The sequence below is a fragment of the Rana temporaria genome, chromosome 7 (genome assembly GCF_905171775.1).
Source record: "Rana temporaria chromosome 7, aRanTem1.1, whole genome shotgun sequence".
Classification (NCBI taxonomy): domain Eukaryota; kingdom Metazoa; phylum Chordata; class Amphibia; order Anura; family Ranidae; genus Rana; species Rana temporaria.
The window spans coordinates 105730481-105745337 of NC_053495.1; positions in this window are offsets into that span (position 1 = coordinate 105730481).

A 14857-nucleotide genomic window follows, 5' to 3' on the forward strand; every position below is an offset into this window, starting at 1 on the left:
TATTTAATTTTTTTTGTGTTCTGATCCAAAAAGTAGGAATGGGCGAAGGTTTCAGCCTGAGCATCAGTACCGGCTAAACATTTGCCTGTTCAGCCGCTTGACGTCACCCAAATTTCCAGGGTGTTTGCCGGGTGTTCGCCCCAACGAACACCCTGCAATGCACTGAGCACTGCACAGTGCATTCTGTGCCCTGACTGGGCAAATCTTTAGCCAATCAGGGCGCAGTGTACGCTGGAGCGGGGCCAGGAAGCCGGCTGCAGCATCCTCAACCACTTGACGACCTCTGCACGGCGATATACGTTGTCAGAATGGCAGCGGGTGTACCTGTATGTCCCCTTTAAGAATCTGTGTGGCGAGCGCGCTCCCCATGACTGTGCCCGTGGGATCCGCAGACTCGATGTCTGCCAGTGTCCCATGATCAGGTCACAGAGAGGCATTTCCCTGTTCTGTCTTGTGACAGGACACTGACATAGGCGTGCGCACAGGGTGTGCCAGGTGTGCCTGGGCACACCATAATCACCCTGTGCTGGCTAGATTTCCCAGCTGCTTGGCTACAGAGAAAGGGACTGGGGAATCTCTGTCCTCAGTCCCTTTCTTTGTCTCAAAAGTGAGACATCAGGGGCTTGTTCAGACCCTTAATATTTCACCAATGGGGAACCGAATTTTTTTTTAAAAAAAATATTTAAAATATTACTGTATAAAAATATTATAAACAATAAGGCAATTTAAAAAAATGTAATAATAAAAAAAAAAAATTCTGACACCAACCTCTGCCCTACTGACCTCGTTCACTGCTCTACTGATGCTGTACATTGCCCTACTGCCCTATATATTTATATACACACACACGTGTCAAAAGGGAGACATCAGGGGCCCGTTTAGACCCCTAATATTTCACCAAAGCCCCCAATGGGAAACCTAAAAAAATTGTAAAAGAAAAATAATAAAAATGATTGCATAAAAATATTATAAAAAATAATGCAATTGTAAAAATATAATAATAAAAAATAAATAAACTACTGACACCAACCTCTGCCCTACTGACCTCATCCTCTGCTCTACCGATGCTGTCCATTGCCCTACTACCCTATATATTTATACACACACACACACATGCATGTGTGTTTAAGCTTTGGGGTGCACACCCTAATGCAATAGGCTGCGCACACCTATGGACACTGAGCATCTGCTCCCTCGGGAGCAGCGGTTAGTGTTGTGTTACAGTAAATCCAGCCCCCACACAGTTAGAATCACTCCCTAGGACACACTTAACCCCTTCCTCGCCCCCTAGTGGTTAACCCCCTCCCTGCCAGTGTCATTTACACAGTAATCAGTGCATTTTTATGGTCCATTACTAATAAAAAAAAATGTATAATAAAAATGCCATAAAACTATACCCTACTGAGGAAAACATTTTTTTTTATATATTTTTGGGGGATATTTATTAAAGCAAAAATTTAAAAAATATAGCTTTTTTTTCAAAATTGTCACACTTTTTTTGTTTAATGCGCAAAAAATAAAAACCGCAGAGGTGATCAAATACCACCAAAAGAAAGCTCTATTAGTGGTACTATGTACCTTATACCTATTTACATAGGAGGGAGGTAGGATCTAGGGGGCTTTCAAATTCTGATAAACCCCCCGCCTGCAGACCCCAACAACCATAGCCCAGGGTTCTGATCCTATAAGTAGGAATGAACGAATGGGTCCGGCCGAGTATGAGCTTAGGCCAAACATTATTATATACTATAGTATAATATATATATAATGGAGTTCAGATTATATAGTGCAGTCCGTATAGTATATATAATGCAGTTCAGAGTATACAGTGCAGTCCGTATGGCTGAAATCGTATGATGTGAAACATCTTACATAATACATGATCTTACATAAAAAAATTCTAATGTGAGGCAAAGAGTAGTGGTGAGGGTGGACAGCCTAGTCGAGTGCCATTGGTTATTTTGAAGAGATTTAAATGTATTCCGTTCATATTTACCAGGACAGAAGGAGTGGAATAAATACATTCTGCTGCATGTATTCAATTTATGACTTTAATGGTGTCATCCTGGGGTTCTTGGGTCAGAAGCTCATTTGGTCTAAATTAACCAGACTGGTTAGTTATGATTTGATCTCGGAGGCAAGAAAAGCTTAGTTTAAATAATTGTCAATCTGGACTTGAGCCAAGGAATATTGTTTCTGTAGGGCTCTGGCCGTAAAAGATGGCCACATTTATTACCATGTTCATAACAATTTTTACAGCATTGACAATTGCTGCTTTGGCTTTATAATGAGACATCTCGTTGACCTGGTTATGGAGACCCAAGAGTTCTGTTTCTATCAGAGCATCAAAGCAAACTTGCTAAAGTTTAATTTTCAGTTATGTATCTCTGCAAGCAAGTTGGTAGGCTTGGCTTCTCATGCATGTTTGATCCATAAACCTTGCTTAATTAGAACTTGTCTAATGAGAATTTTATGCTCCTTCCAAACTATCATTGGAATGCTATCTGAAGTACAAGTATTGTGAAAGCAGGAAATTTGTTCTCTGGTGACATCTGTCGCTTTCTTTTTGGGTGCGGCGGGCGGTGTGATTGACAATGGATTCACATTGTGGCACACAGTTTTTTTTTAATAAAGGAATTGTCAAAAACTGTCTGTGTTTTTATTACTTTTTGACACTTTTTTCGTGAATGGGTAGGGGTACTATGCACCCAATACTCATTCACATAGGGTGTGGGATCTGGGGCCCCCCTTCTTAAAGGGGTCTTCCAAATTCCATAAGCCCCCTGACTGCAGATTCCCACAACCACAAGCCACGGCTGTGGGGATGAGGCCCTTGTCCTCATTAACATGGGGACAAAGGGCCAGATTCACAGAAGAGATACGACGGCGTATCTCTGAAACGCCGTCGTATCTCTCAGAGTATCTATGCGACTGATTCATAGAATCAGTTATGCATAGATAGCCCTTAGATCCGACAGGTGTAATTGTCTTACACCGTCGGATCTTAGGATGCAATACCTCGGCCGCTGCTGGGTGGAGTTTGCGTCGTATTCCAGCGTCGGGTATGCAAATTAGCAGTTACGGCGATCCACAAAGGTTTTTCCCATCGTTACGTCGGCGCAAGTCTTAGTTTCCCGTCGCAAAGTTAGGGGTGCTATTAACATGGTGTAAAATTTACGCATGTCGCTATTCACAAACACATCGGGCCGCCATAAGTTCGCGCAAAGCACTTCGGGAAAATTGCGAACGGAGCATGTGCAGTACGTCCGGCGCGGGTGCGCGCCTAATTTAAATGGTACCCACCCCATTTGAATTGGGCGGGCTTGCGCCGGACGTGTTTACGATACACCGCCGCAAGTTTACAGGTAAGTGCTTTGTGGATCGGGCACTTGCACTGAAAACTTGTGGCGGTGTAACGTAAATGGGTTACATTACACGGCCGCAATTCTACGTAAATCTGGCCCAAAGTGCTTTGGTGTAGGGGGCAGAGCACCCCCAGCCCCAAAGCAACCACCCCTCCCATGTTGAGGGCATGTGGCCTGGTTCAGGAGGGGGAGGCGATCATTTAATATGTAATTTGGGGGGGCCTGTGTTGTTTTTTACATTTTGGTGTGGGGTTCCCCTCAAAATACATACCAGACCTAATGCTGCGTACACACGATCATTTTTCGGGGTTGTAAAAAACAAAGTTTTTTAAAAATGTAATTTAAAACGATCGTGTGTGGGCTTCAGAGCATTTTTCGGGTTCTGAAAAACGAAAAAAAAAAATTCAAACATGCTCTGTTTTTTAACGACGTTTTAAACAATGTCGTTTTTTGGGTTGTAAAAAATGATCGTGTGTGGGCTTTAATGAGGTGAAAAACCTGCGCATGCTCAGAAGCAAGTTATGAGATGGGAGCGCTCGTTTTGGTAAAACTACAGTTCGCAATGGAGTAAGCACATTTATCACGCTGTAACAGACAGAAAAGCGTGAATCGTCTTTTACAAACACTAAATCAGCATAAGCAGCCCCAAGGGTGGCGTCATCCGCATGTAACTTTCCCTTTATAGTGCCGCTGTACGTGTTGCACGTCACCGCGCTTTGCTAGAGCATTTTTTTTTCACTATCGTGTGTAGGCAACATCGTTTTAATGATGAAGTTGAAAAAAACTTTGTTTTTTCTAGAGGCTGAAAATTTCCTTTTTCATAACCCGAAACATTATCGTGTGTACACGGTATCAGAGTCTGGTATGGATTTGAAAGCAACCTTATGCCATTTTTCTTTAATTGTCTGATTTTTTTTTTCCAGTGTTCAGAAGAGGTTTCTGTGTACATGAAGCCTAAAGCCCTGTACACACGATCGGTTTGTCCGATGAAAACAGACCGATGGACTGTTTTCATTGGACGAACCGATCGTGTGTGGGCCCCATCGTTTTTTTTTCCATCTTTACATTTTTCTCATGGACAAAAAACAATAGAAAAAAATGATCATCTGTGGGGAAGTCCAGTCAAAAATCTACTCATGCTCAGACTGAATTAGGAGACGGGAGCGCTCGTTCTGGTAAAACTAGCATTTCTTAATGGAGATAGCGCATTCATCATTCTGCAAATTATTGCATTGTTTAATGCAGCACATTGTTTTCTTCATTCTAATGCTAGAATAAAGAAGTTGTTTTGCTCATGGTATTTATACAGGGTTCTGACATACTGATTTCTTTTAATTTTTGCTTGTGATCTCATGAATAATGTTTTTTTTTTTTTAAAAGCCAGATCTCCATAATATTTTTTTTTTAATCCAGATCTCCTTTTTTTTATTTTTGGCTTTTGATATTTTCTGGTGAACTACATTGTATTTATGAAATGTTATGGCTATTCACCAGAAAAAACACATAGACAAGTATTTAACTTAAATCAAATCTCCATTTATTCTGGTTAAACAAAATAAAGAGGAAGGGCAACAATTGTAAAATCTGAAGAATAAATGCATAAAATAAATAATCTGAGGAGTCCATCTAATTGGGATCACAATCTGGTCCCCAAATCACAGAAATCAGGAGCAGCATCAGATGTCATACTGTACATGTCCCCAAGCTGTGGTACTCCAACAACAAACTGCGTTTTCTGGCAGAGCAGCTTAAAGCCAGGGAATCACTTTCTGGTCTTCCTTGTAGCCTTCCCTCTACGCTTCCCTGCAGCGTTCCTTCCACGGCTCCCTCCACGCCCCCTTGCAGGCTGTGGCTCTGATGGTGGGAATGTGGCAGGAGGAGGAGAAGGATGGGCCAGGTCACAGATATGTGTGGCCTCTGTCAGCTGGCCCCTCATTGCCCTGTGAAGCACACTTGCGAAAAGCTCCTCTGTGAGGGCAATTTGTCCCTCCTCAATATTTTGCAGCTTATTGGCCATGTAGTAACTGTAGGCCTCTACAGGGTTGAGGGGGGCCCTCATTATGGCAGCTGCGTCCCTGATGATTTTAAGCGACTCCTCCTCCACCTGTGTCATCCGCCTGGGTCTCTTGGCTTGACGTGGTTGGGAGGTACCTGGGACTGGGTGCTGCCACTTGGCCTGGGCACCTACTGAGTGCCACTTGGCCCAGCCTACTCCTGTCTGCCACTCACCCCTTCCTCCTCCTGGCTGCCACATTCCGGAGCCTTGTCCTCCTGGCTGAGCTCCTCCTGTGTATAAAAAAGGGACATAGTTTTAGTTTTTGCTTCGTCAATCACACACATTTTTAAGCTCATGACTGTTGCAATTTGAATGTTAAAGAAATAGAACAGACTCTTATTCTGACCCCAGCAGTTTGCATCCCTGTCACAATCATTTCTGGCCACTACTGTTCTTTTTTTTAAAAATTTGTTCATTTGTGATAAAAAAAAAACATCTAGTTCCCAACAATAATTCTAGGCCAAGAAATATGTTGTAAACTACTATACCTGGCTAAAGATGTGGAGATCCGGCTCTTCAAGCTCAGCTTTTTTCCTCGTCACCCTCTGCAGGGGTGGGGGAAGGGTGGAAGGAATGCTGGAGGGAAGGGTGGAGGGAAGACTCAAAAGGGATTCCCTCACTTCAATCTGGTCATCCAGAAAACACAGATGTTTGAAGTACCACAGCTTGGGCACATGCACTTGGTCTGCTGCTGCTCCTGATCTCTAAAGCACGGACTTCTTTGTACTGCTTCTTATATGAGTTCCTCAGATTATTCATTTTATTGTTAATCATATTATAATCTACCTCTGGGATGCAGGTCTTCATATTTTCTGCAAATTCTAAAATTGTTGCCCTTCGTGCCACACTATTGTGGTAAAGACTGTTTCTAACCTCCCACATGTTGCGGAGTTCTTGATATTTTTCTATGAATTTCAGCAGTATGTAAGGCTGCCTTAATTTATCCATTGTTGCTACAAGAGAAAACAAAAGACAAAAACATTAGGTCAGCTTAAATTGTCCTAATCTTATCACAATATAGGCCTTTATACACAGTGTAAAGTGCTCCTACTAATGATGCCCAGCTCTGCCCTATTGTTGTGTACTGATGACTCACCTGCAAGACTTGTGTTTACATGTAAATAACCGGCATTCATATGTGACATAACCCCATCTCATGTGTTTCTAAAGGTTGAACTTTTTAAGTTCCATTGTTTTTACATATTTGCTTGTTGAAACCATGCCTGGTTAGGCAAACAAAAAAAAATGGTTATATTTTTATAAACAACATTTTATAACGCACAAGTTGTGCACAGATTAAAAAAAATTGACTCAACAATGTGTGGCTTCTTCTTTCTATGCTCAATACCAGTTTGTACATTTAAAAGTGCTTATTTACTGTGACAATTGTGATTATTTACTAAAATAGAGAAATTCACTTGGCACTACAAGTGCACTAGGAGAACCTGGGTGACAGATAAAAGAAACACAAACAATAATGACCAAACAAGTTTTTCAAAGAGCAAATTTTGGGTTTATTTTTTTTGTTAAAAAATCAAAGAATGTCTGGCATAGCGATGACCCCTCTACCCGTGAAGTACTCCACAAATGTATCTGGTACTTCACGGGTGCTTTGGGGGGCCAAGCCAGTACGGCCAGTGTCCAGGCCGGTCATTGATTGTGATTGAGAAAGTCCGGCCTCAGGCCCAACATTTGTGATATAAGATGAAGAATGTCTGCGTAAAAAGTTGTGCAGGATGCAGCAGGTGAACACAATGTGATTCAGTTTATATTCCGCCATGTGGATGGCTGTCAGGAACAGGCGGAACTGGCTGGCCATTATCCTGAAGGCATTCTCAACAACCCTCTGGGCTCTGGCCAGATGGTAATTAAAAACCCTCCTCTCCGGGGTAAGGGCCCTCTGGGGGAACGGCCGCATCAGGTGTGGTCCCAGCCCAAAAGCTTCATCCGCAATAAAAACGAACGAAAGTCCCTCGACGTTATCTGCATCAGGTGGCAGTGCCAAGCCACCAGTCTGCAGATGTTGGGCAAATTCCGTCTGTGCGAATACTCCGCCATCGGACATCCGGCCATTCTTCCCCACATCCACAAATTCGTACTGTGCCGACACCACCGCCATTAACACAATACTATTAAAACCTTTGTAGTTAAAATAGTATGACCCCGAACGGGGTGGTGGCACTATGCGGACATGTTTCCCATCGATTGCCCCTCCGCAGTTCGGAAAGTCCCTATGCTCAGCAAAATGTAATGCCACAGTCTGCCATTCCTGTGGCGATGAAAGAAACTGTGAAGTCAAACAAGAAAAAAAAATTGTACTTTTGCACATAAACATTGCAATACGATTTCAAAAATACATTCTTGTCCAACATCAGTATAACATTTATTTGAATGAGTATTTAAAGCCAATAATATAAGGCCTACTTATCAGATTCCTCACCCCCTCTGATGGCCCATTGTAAAAAGTTAAGGGGGGGGGTTCTAGCTGAGTTTGGGCCCTCCAAAGAAAAAACCCCTAGCACTTTGCCTAAATTGAATGAAAAACAATACTTTGGACACATTTTAGGGGGGGGTCAAAACTACAATGGAGCAGACAAAATACATTGTTAACAGACTAGGCTAGGTGGGTTTGGGCCCAGGATAGCATGCTGGAGAGGTTAGTGAAGGGAAATATGCATGTAGGCCAAAAAAGGAGCATTAAAAGCTTACAGCATGCATGGGGACAAAGGGGACATTCACAGCATATTACAATCATTGTAATTAGGGAAGGATGAAAGTAATACTATAAATTAGCATACATTAAATACATAGAATGTGATGTTAAAGGAGAAAACTTACCTTAATATAGTCCTTCTGCATGACTTGTATGATGGCAGAACACGTCTCAGGGATTATGATCCCAAGAGCCTGGGGGGAGATGCCTGTCTAGAACTTGAGGTCCTGCAAGCTTCTCCCAGTCGCCAGGTACCTCAACGTGGCAATGAGCCTCTGCTCGGCAGTGATGGCTTGGCGCATCACAGTGTCCTGCCTCGTGATATAGGGGGACAGCAAATCCAACAGATGGTGAAAAACGGGGTCCGTCATACGGAGAAAATTCCTGAAGTCATCAGGGTTATTCTCTTGGATTTCCCACTGAGGGAGAGGATTGGTCCCGCTGGAGCAACCAATTCTTGGCCCATGAACTCCTCCTCGCCCAGTTCACAGAGCTCAGGTTACTGAAGCACCAAGCCCGTACGCAGCACAAACGCGACAATGAAAACGTACTTCCAACATGGCTTAAAACCAGTCGGCTGGTCAGAAAGAACTTTAAACAGAACGCACCGAGGAACAGCAAGGCCTATAAAGAACGACCTAAAAAACAGAAAACGAGTGGACAGGAATGCACTGCAAATCAGATACGACCTGACTACATGCACTGAAAGACAGATACGAACCCACAAGCACAAACTTAACACCAGAAAACAATCTGAAAAGCATGGAGACTGAAAAGCGCAAATCAGCTCTCACCAAACTTTTACTAACACGCGGTAACACAAAATCAGCAAAAGCAGCCCAAAGGGTGGCGCCGTGGGATTTGAACTTCCCCTTTATAGTGCCGTCGCACGTGTTGTACGTCACCGCATTTGGACACAGTTGAATTTTTGACCGATGGTGTTTAGGCAAGACTGATGAAAGTCAGCTTCATCGGATATCCGATGAAAAAATCTATCGGATTAGATTCCATCAGATATCCGATCGTGTGTATGCGGCTTTAGACATCAAACTACACAGGATTGAAGGGGTAATATATTTGTGACATAACAAAGAAACCTTATGGAAATCCTACAGTTGTATCATAAAAACACCTACTTTATGTTTCTACATTTTCTCATTCACAAAGCATAACTTAAATATAAAAAAAATTGCTACTTGCCACTTAGAATGTTTTTTTATAGCTCCAGCGCTGCAAAATCCTACTTAGTTCTTATTATTTATAAGGGGAGTTGGGAAGCTTTGTTTAAAATAATTAACCCTATCTGTCCTAGAAGATTTCTTTAGTAGTTGTAAACTAGATTTGAACATTGTCTGTCCTAACACATGGCTAAAAGCAGGGCTTCTCGCTTTCTATGTTAATAGGAGGATTTCTGTCTAATGCCCTGTACACATGTTTGGAATTTCCGATGGAAAAAGTCTGACTGACTTTTTCCATCGGAAATTCCGACTGTGTGTATGCCCCATCGGATTATTTCCATTGGAAATTCTTTGATGAAATTCCGTCGGAATTCCGATGTGATTTTGGTCAGGAAAAGGTCAGATTGTGTGTACGGGGCTTTAGGCCTTTCTATTGGGACCGACTGATTCTGAAATTGATCAGGAATGCTTGCAGTCAGCCATGATACCTTCTCCTGAGAAACATCCAAAAGGTAAAAAATATATACTGTATTTATCGGCGTATAACACGCACTTTTTTCCCCTGATAATCAGGGACAAAGTAGGGGTGCGTGTTATACGCCGACAGCGTACCTCACAGAGCTGTGATCTCCTCTCCACTCGGCTCCTCTGCTTTCACTTCACACACACACACAGTACCGCCTCTGCCACCGGCATTGGACCAGTGTTCTGCCTATCACAGTAGCTGGTCCAATGCCGATTGCGGAGGCGGGACTGTGTGTGTAAAGTGAGAGCCGAGTGCAGAGGAGATGATGGCTTAGTGATTTCCTGATTCAGGCTGCTGGTGTCGGAGATGGTGAGACTGCAAATGATGATATTTGATGATGATATTTAAAAAAGGCATTAATGACAATAATCAGACTGCATTGAGGACTTTATTTGGGCTGCATTGATCAGGCTGCATTGAGGACTGCAGATGGACATTGATGGTCACTGACCCTTAATTTGCTTCAAAGTTGTTTATTTTAAAAATGTGTTTTTTCCTGAAACTTCCCTCTTAAAATTGGAGTGCATGTTATATGCCGACGCATGTTATACACTGATAAATACGGCATATATATATATATATATATAAATATATATATATATATATATATATATATATATATATATATATATATATATATTTTTTTTTTAGGAATTCCACCTCAAAACTGGAAATTAACTTTAAAGTGGTATTAAACCCTAAACCAAAAAAAATATATTATATTGCAGCTTACCAATCATTAGATGTGGTGGCTGCATTAGTTTTATTTCCTATGGCTTTTTCCCTCTGTTTCCACTAGTGATCTGGCCAGTAACATACCTCCTATATTAGTGAGACACAACTCTGAATTACTGAGAACAGGAGGCAAAGAAGGCATCAACATTGTCAGTCTGGGGGAGGGTAGTGTTAAGTGTATTAGTAGTGCAATTAAATCTAACAAATAAAAGCCAAATTCCAGCTCACACTTTATAATCAGTAACAAACTGTTTTTTTTTTCAAAATTATTTTTGTTTGGATTTCCATTTACAGGGAAATAAACACATTGTTGTACTATAGATAACAAGTGTACATACATGAACAAACAATAGGATACAGTCTGTTAATTCAGTCTGAACAAACTCAGTCGCAAAAATATTCCAGAATATGAATTTTAAAAAGAAAGAAAAAGGTGGAAAGTATAACCCTTAATCACCCTTGGATATTCAGCCAAGGCTTCCAGGACTTGTATTTTGCAAGGTTGTTGTTTTGTAAGGCAGAGGTGAATTTGTATTCTTTAATTAGATTCAGTTTGATTCTAACATCCGTAATGTTAGGGAATAAACAAACTTCTCCATTTGCGCATTATAAGTAATCTAGCTGCAAACAAAATGTGCATTATTAGGGTTCTGAATTTGTGTAGGAAGGATTCTATTCCTATACTTAGGATGGCTAGGGATGGAGTGGGTTTGGAAATAATACCTGTGATATCTGATATCAAGGAGAATACTTTTCTCCAGAAAGGATAAATGTGTGACAATTCCCATAGAATATGGATTAGGGAGCCCTTGAGGGAACAGCCCCTCCAACATGAGTCATTGTCTAGGTTCGCAAATTTGTGCATTTGTACAGGGGGTGAGATACCATCTATGATGGATTTTTTGTGATAATTCCCAATAGGTAATGCATTTGGAAGCCCTGGGATTATGTCGTATGGCAGTGCTTCATTGGAAATTTGAGAAGGTGGTCTGTAACTCTCTTTCAAATCTTTGGTACGTTGATGTTTTAATAAACATGTCTTTGTTCCATAGTAGGTTATACATAAGAGTTATTCCTTTCAATGCTTTGAATTTTCGCTGTTGGGATTGTTTTTTTTTTTGTAGGTATGAGGATATGCGTCTGTAAGTATGCGCACCTTTTGTTGACAAAAGGGAATATGAGCACACAGGCTCGTGGTGCAATAACGTCTTTTATTGGATATAAAATAATAAAATCAATATACACTCACAAGTGAAGGTGAATAAGCTGCGTGAAACAGTTCCTTCAATAGAGAACCTTAGCGAGGGACACATCCGTGCTTCAGAGTGAATGAGAAGACCGCAGGATGGGCTGGCCCCACAGACACAGGTTCATCAAGCAGCTGCCAACAGGCCGCAAGTATGCCGTTCACTGACTGAAGAAACAGCCGGTCAGGAGAGGGTTGTGGGACGCCTACAACACTTGTCCCAGGGAGAGCTCAGGTGAAGCTAACTGATAGAGGACGCTGTAGTTGTCAGGATAAAATGTTTCTGAGGGCGTGGCCTCCTTCCTCAAATTTATTTCCCATACCTTTACCAGGGAAGAAGCAGGGTCAGTCAGAGTAAGGATATTGGGCCATATTCTCAGTGAAGTTACAATGGAGTAAGTCAGATACTCCATCGTAACTCCCTTTTTTGGCCAGTGTATCTATGCTCCTGATTCTCAGAATCATTTTTGCATAGATACACTTAAGATCCGCCATCTGTAAGTCACTTACACTGGCGGATCTTAAATGCAATGACGCCGGCCGCCGCTAGATGGCATTTACGTGAAGGAGTCATTTGCATATGCAAATGATCCTTCTACGCCGATTCCCGAACGAGTTCGCGTTGCGTAACCGTCGCTAACGTCGTTTGCGTAAGCGGAAACTTACTCCTGCTATATGAGGGGTAAGTTTCCGCAAGTCTCGCGTAGGCCATGTTACGGATGGCGTCGGGTCCCCGTCGTGTTTTTTCGTCGGGTACGTCGTTTACGTAAGTCGTTCTTGAATACGACTTTACGTCAATGACGCACACGTCGGCGTCATTGACGTTTTCCGCCGAGAACTGGAGCATGCGCACTGGGCTTTTTGCAGCCCGGCGCATGCCCAGTTCTTTCGCATCGGGGGCGCGCTTCATTTGAATAGAAGACGCCCCCTTGGAGATCCGCCAGGCTACGCCGGGACACTTACACTCTGCTGTCCCAACTTATGGAGCAAGTGTTTGGGGAATACAACACCTGCTCCAGTAAGTTGGGACAGCGGAGTGTAAGTGCCCTAAGCGCAGCAGGCGGATATTTATAGAGAATATGGCCCCCTGTCTTTTGCAAAGAGTGTGAGTTTGTATTCTTGACCTCTTTAATTTTGATTTCTGATATGGAGTTTGAGGATCATATTTTCTGGGCTAGAGGTCCCATCAGTAGTGTAAATCAACGGGAGAGGGGAAATCCTTGTCTCGTTCTGTTAGATATAACAAACAGATCTGAAAAGACCCCAGGCATTGGGATTGCAGTATAGGGCTAAAATGGTTCAAATTAAGTTGCCGTGGAATCCGAATTTCATAAGTACATGTTTCAAATAGCTGAGCAGGCTGAGCTCTGAGAAAGAAGGTTGTCCTTCAAAAAGCATCAGCCAGCAGTGGCCCTCATCACATCCTCTATGACCATCTGGAGTGTGTTTGGGCTCGATTTATTTCTGCTACCTCTGGAAACTTTTTATATTGTGAACCTTTCAGCTACACTTGTGAGTATTTTTAATTTATCTTTTCTAATAAAATCGATCTGAAGGATAATGAACTTCCAAATGAGTTTTTTAACGAATTTTGACAAATTTGTTAATTCTGAATTTCCGAATGTTTTAATTTTCGAATGTTCGGATTTCCAAAATTTCGATTTTCCTAATTTCTGAATTCTCAATTTTTTTTTTTTTTTTTGTAGGTAGTTTTCGGATTTCGGAAATTCTGAATATTTTATATATATATATTGGAAAATGTGAAATTCTAAATTTGGAAATTTGAAAATTTGAAAATTCAGAATTCGAAAATGTTAGAATTTCCAAATTCAGAATTTTCTAATTCCCAAATTCTGAATTTTCTCAATTTCCGAATTTCGAATTTCAGAATTTCCGAAATTCCGAATTTTCGAATTTCAGAGTTTTCAAATTTCCCAATTCAGAATTTTCGAATTTCCGAATTCTGGAATTTCGAATTCCGAAAATCCTAATTTCTTTATTTCAGAATTTTCAAGTGTCGGTAAAGGTGTTATTATAGAGTTGGGTTTAGTTATAGCTGTTAGCGTGGAGGTTAGCTGAAGGTAAAGTCTTCTGTGTTGAGTGGATGTGCTGTTGTATATATTGGAATACTAACTTTTGTAAAAATATTCTGAAGGAATCTTCAAAGATTCAGAAGTTTGACTGAAAATACAGGAAGTAGTTTGGCTGATAGTGAGAGTGTGTTAACCGTTAGACTGTAAGAAATAGGAACACGTTGGTATTTAAGCAATTAACAAGCGTACAGTGCTTCCTGGAGGAGGGTAAGTACTAAAAAGAGATAAAGCAAAACACTGCTTGGGCAGTCCGTGCCACGACTAATATTGGGGGGAAAGGCTGACAAGTCAGGCTCAAGCAAGCAAACTAGGGCTTGCGTGTAAGCTTGATATTGCTGTGTAGCCTCAGGTGGTCATGTCACAGCAAACAGTTTTTAAGGATAAAGGTTTTACATAAATAAATAAAAGTTGATCATTTTAATCATACCCACAAATTGAAACATTCTGTTGGAGATTTTTTGCTTTTAAAAAACAGACTAATTGGCTGGATCCCCAAATGAAAACGGAAGAAAGAAAGCCTAAAAAAGAAACAAAATTGACCATCACATTGGTAAGCTGCAATATAATAAATGTTTGCTTTTGGGTTAAATTCCACTGCAAGTTATTTCTCTAGTGTTGTACTTCATAATATATAGCATAGTTGCTAAATCAGAATAATATCTAAAGAGGTAGCTCTTCTAAAAGGAATGTAGTAGTAGCAGCATTTGTTATCTCCTCGGGACAGTTCTGGGAAACAAACAATGTGTGCACATGAAGAGTGTGCCTCAATGTCCAGGTGCCAGAGTATTAATCTTTTAGGCCTCTTTCACACTGAGGCGTCTTTACCACGTTTTAGCGCTAAAATTACTGTCTAAATACCACATGAAAAACGCCTCCCATGTATCACAGTGTTTCCTTTCACACTGAGGCGTTGCGCTGGCTGTGCGTTGGAAAAAATCCTGCAAA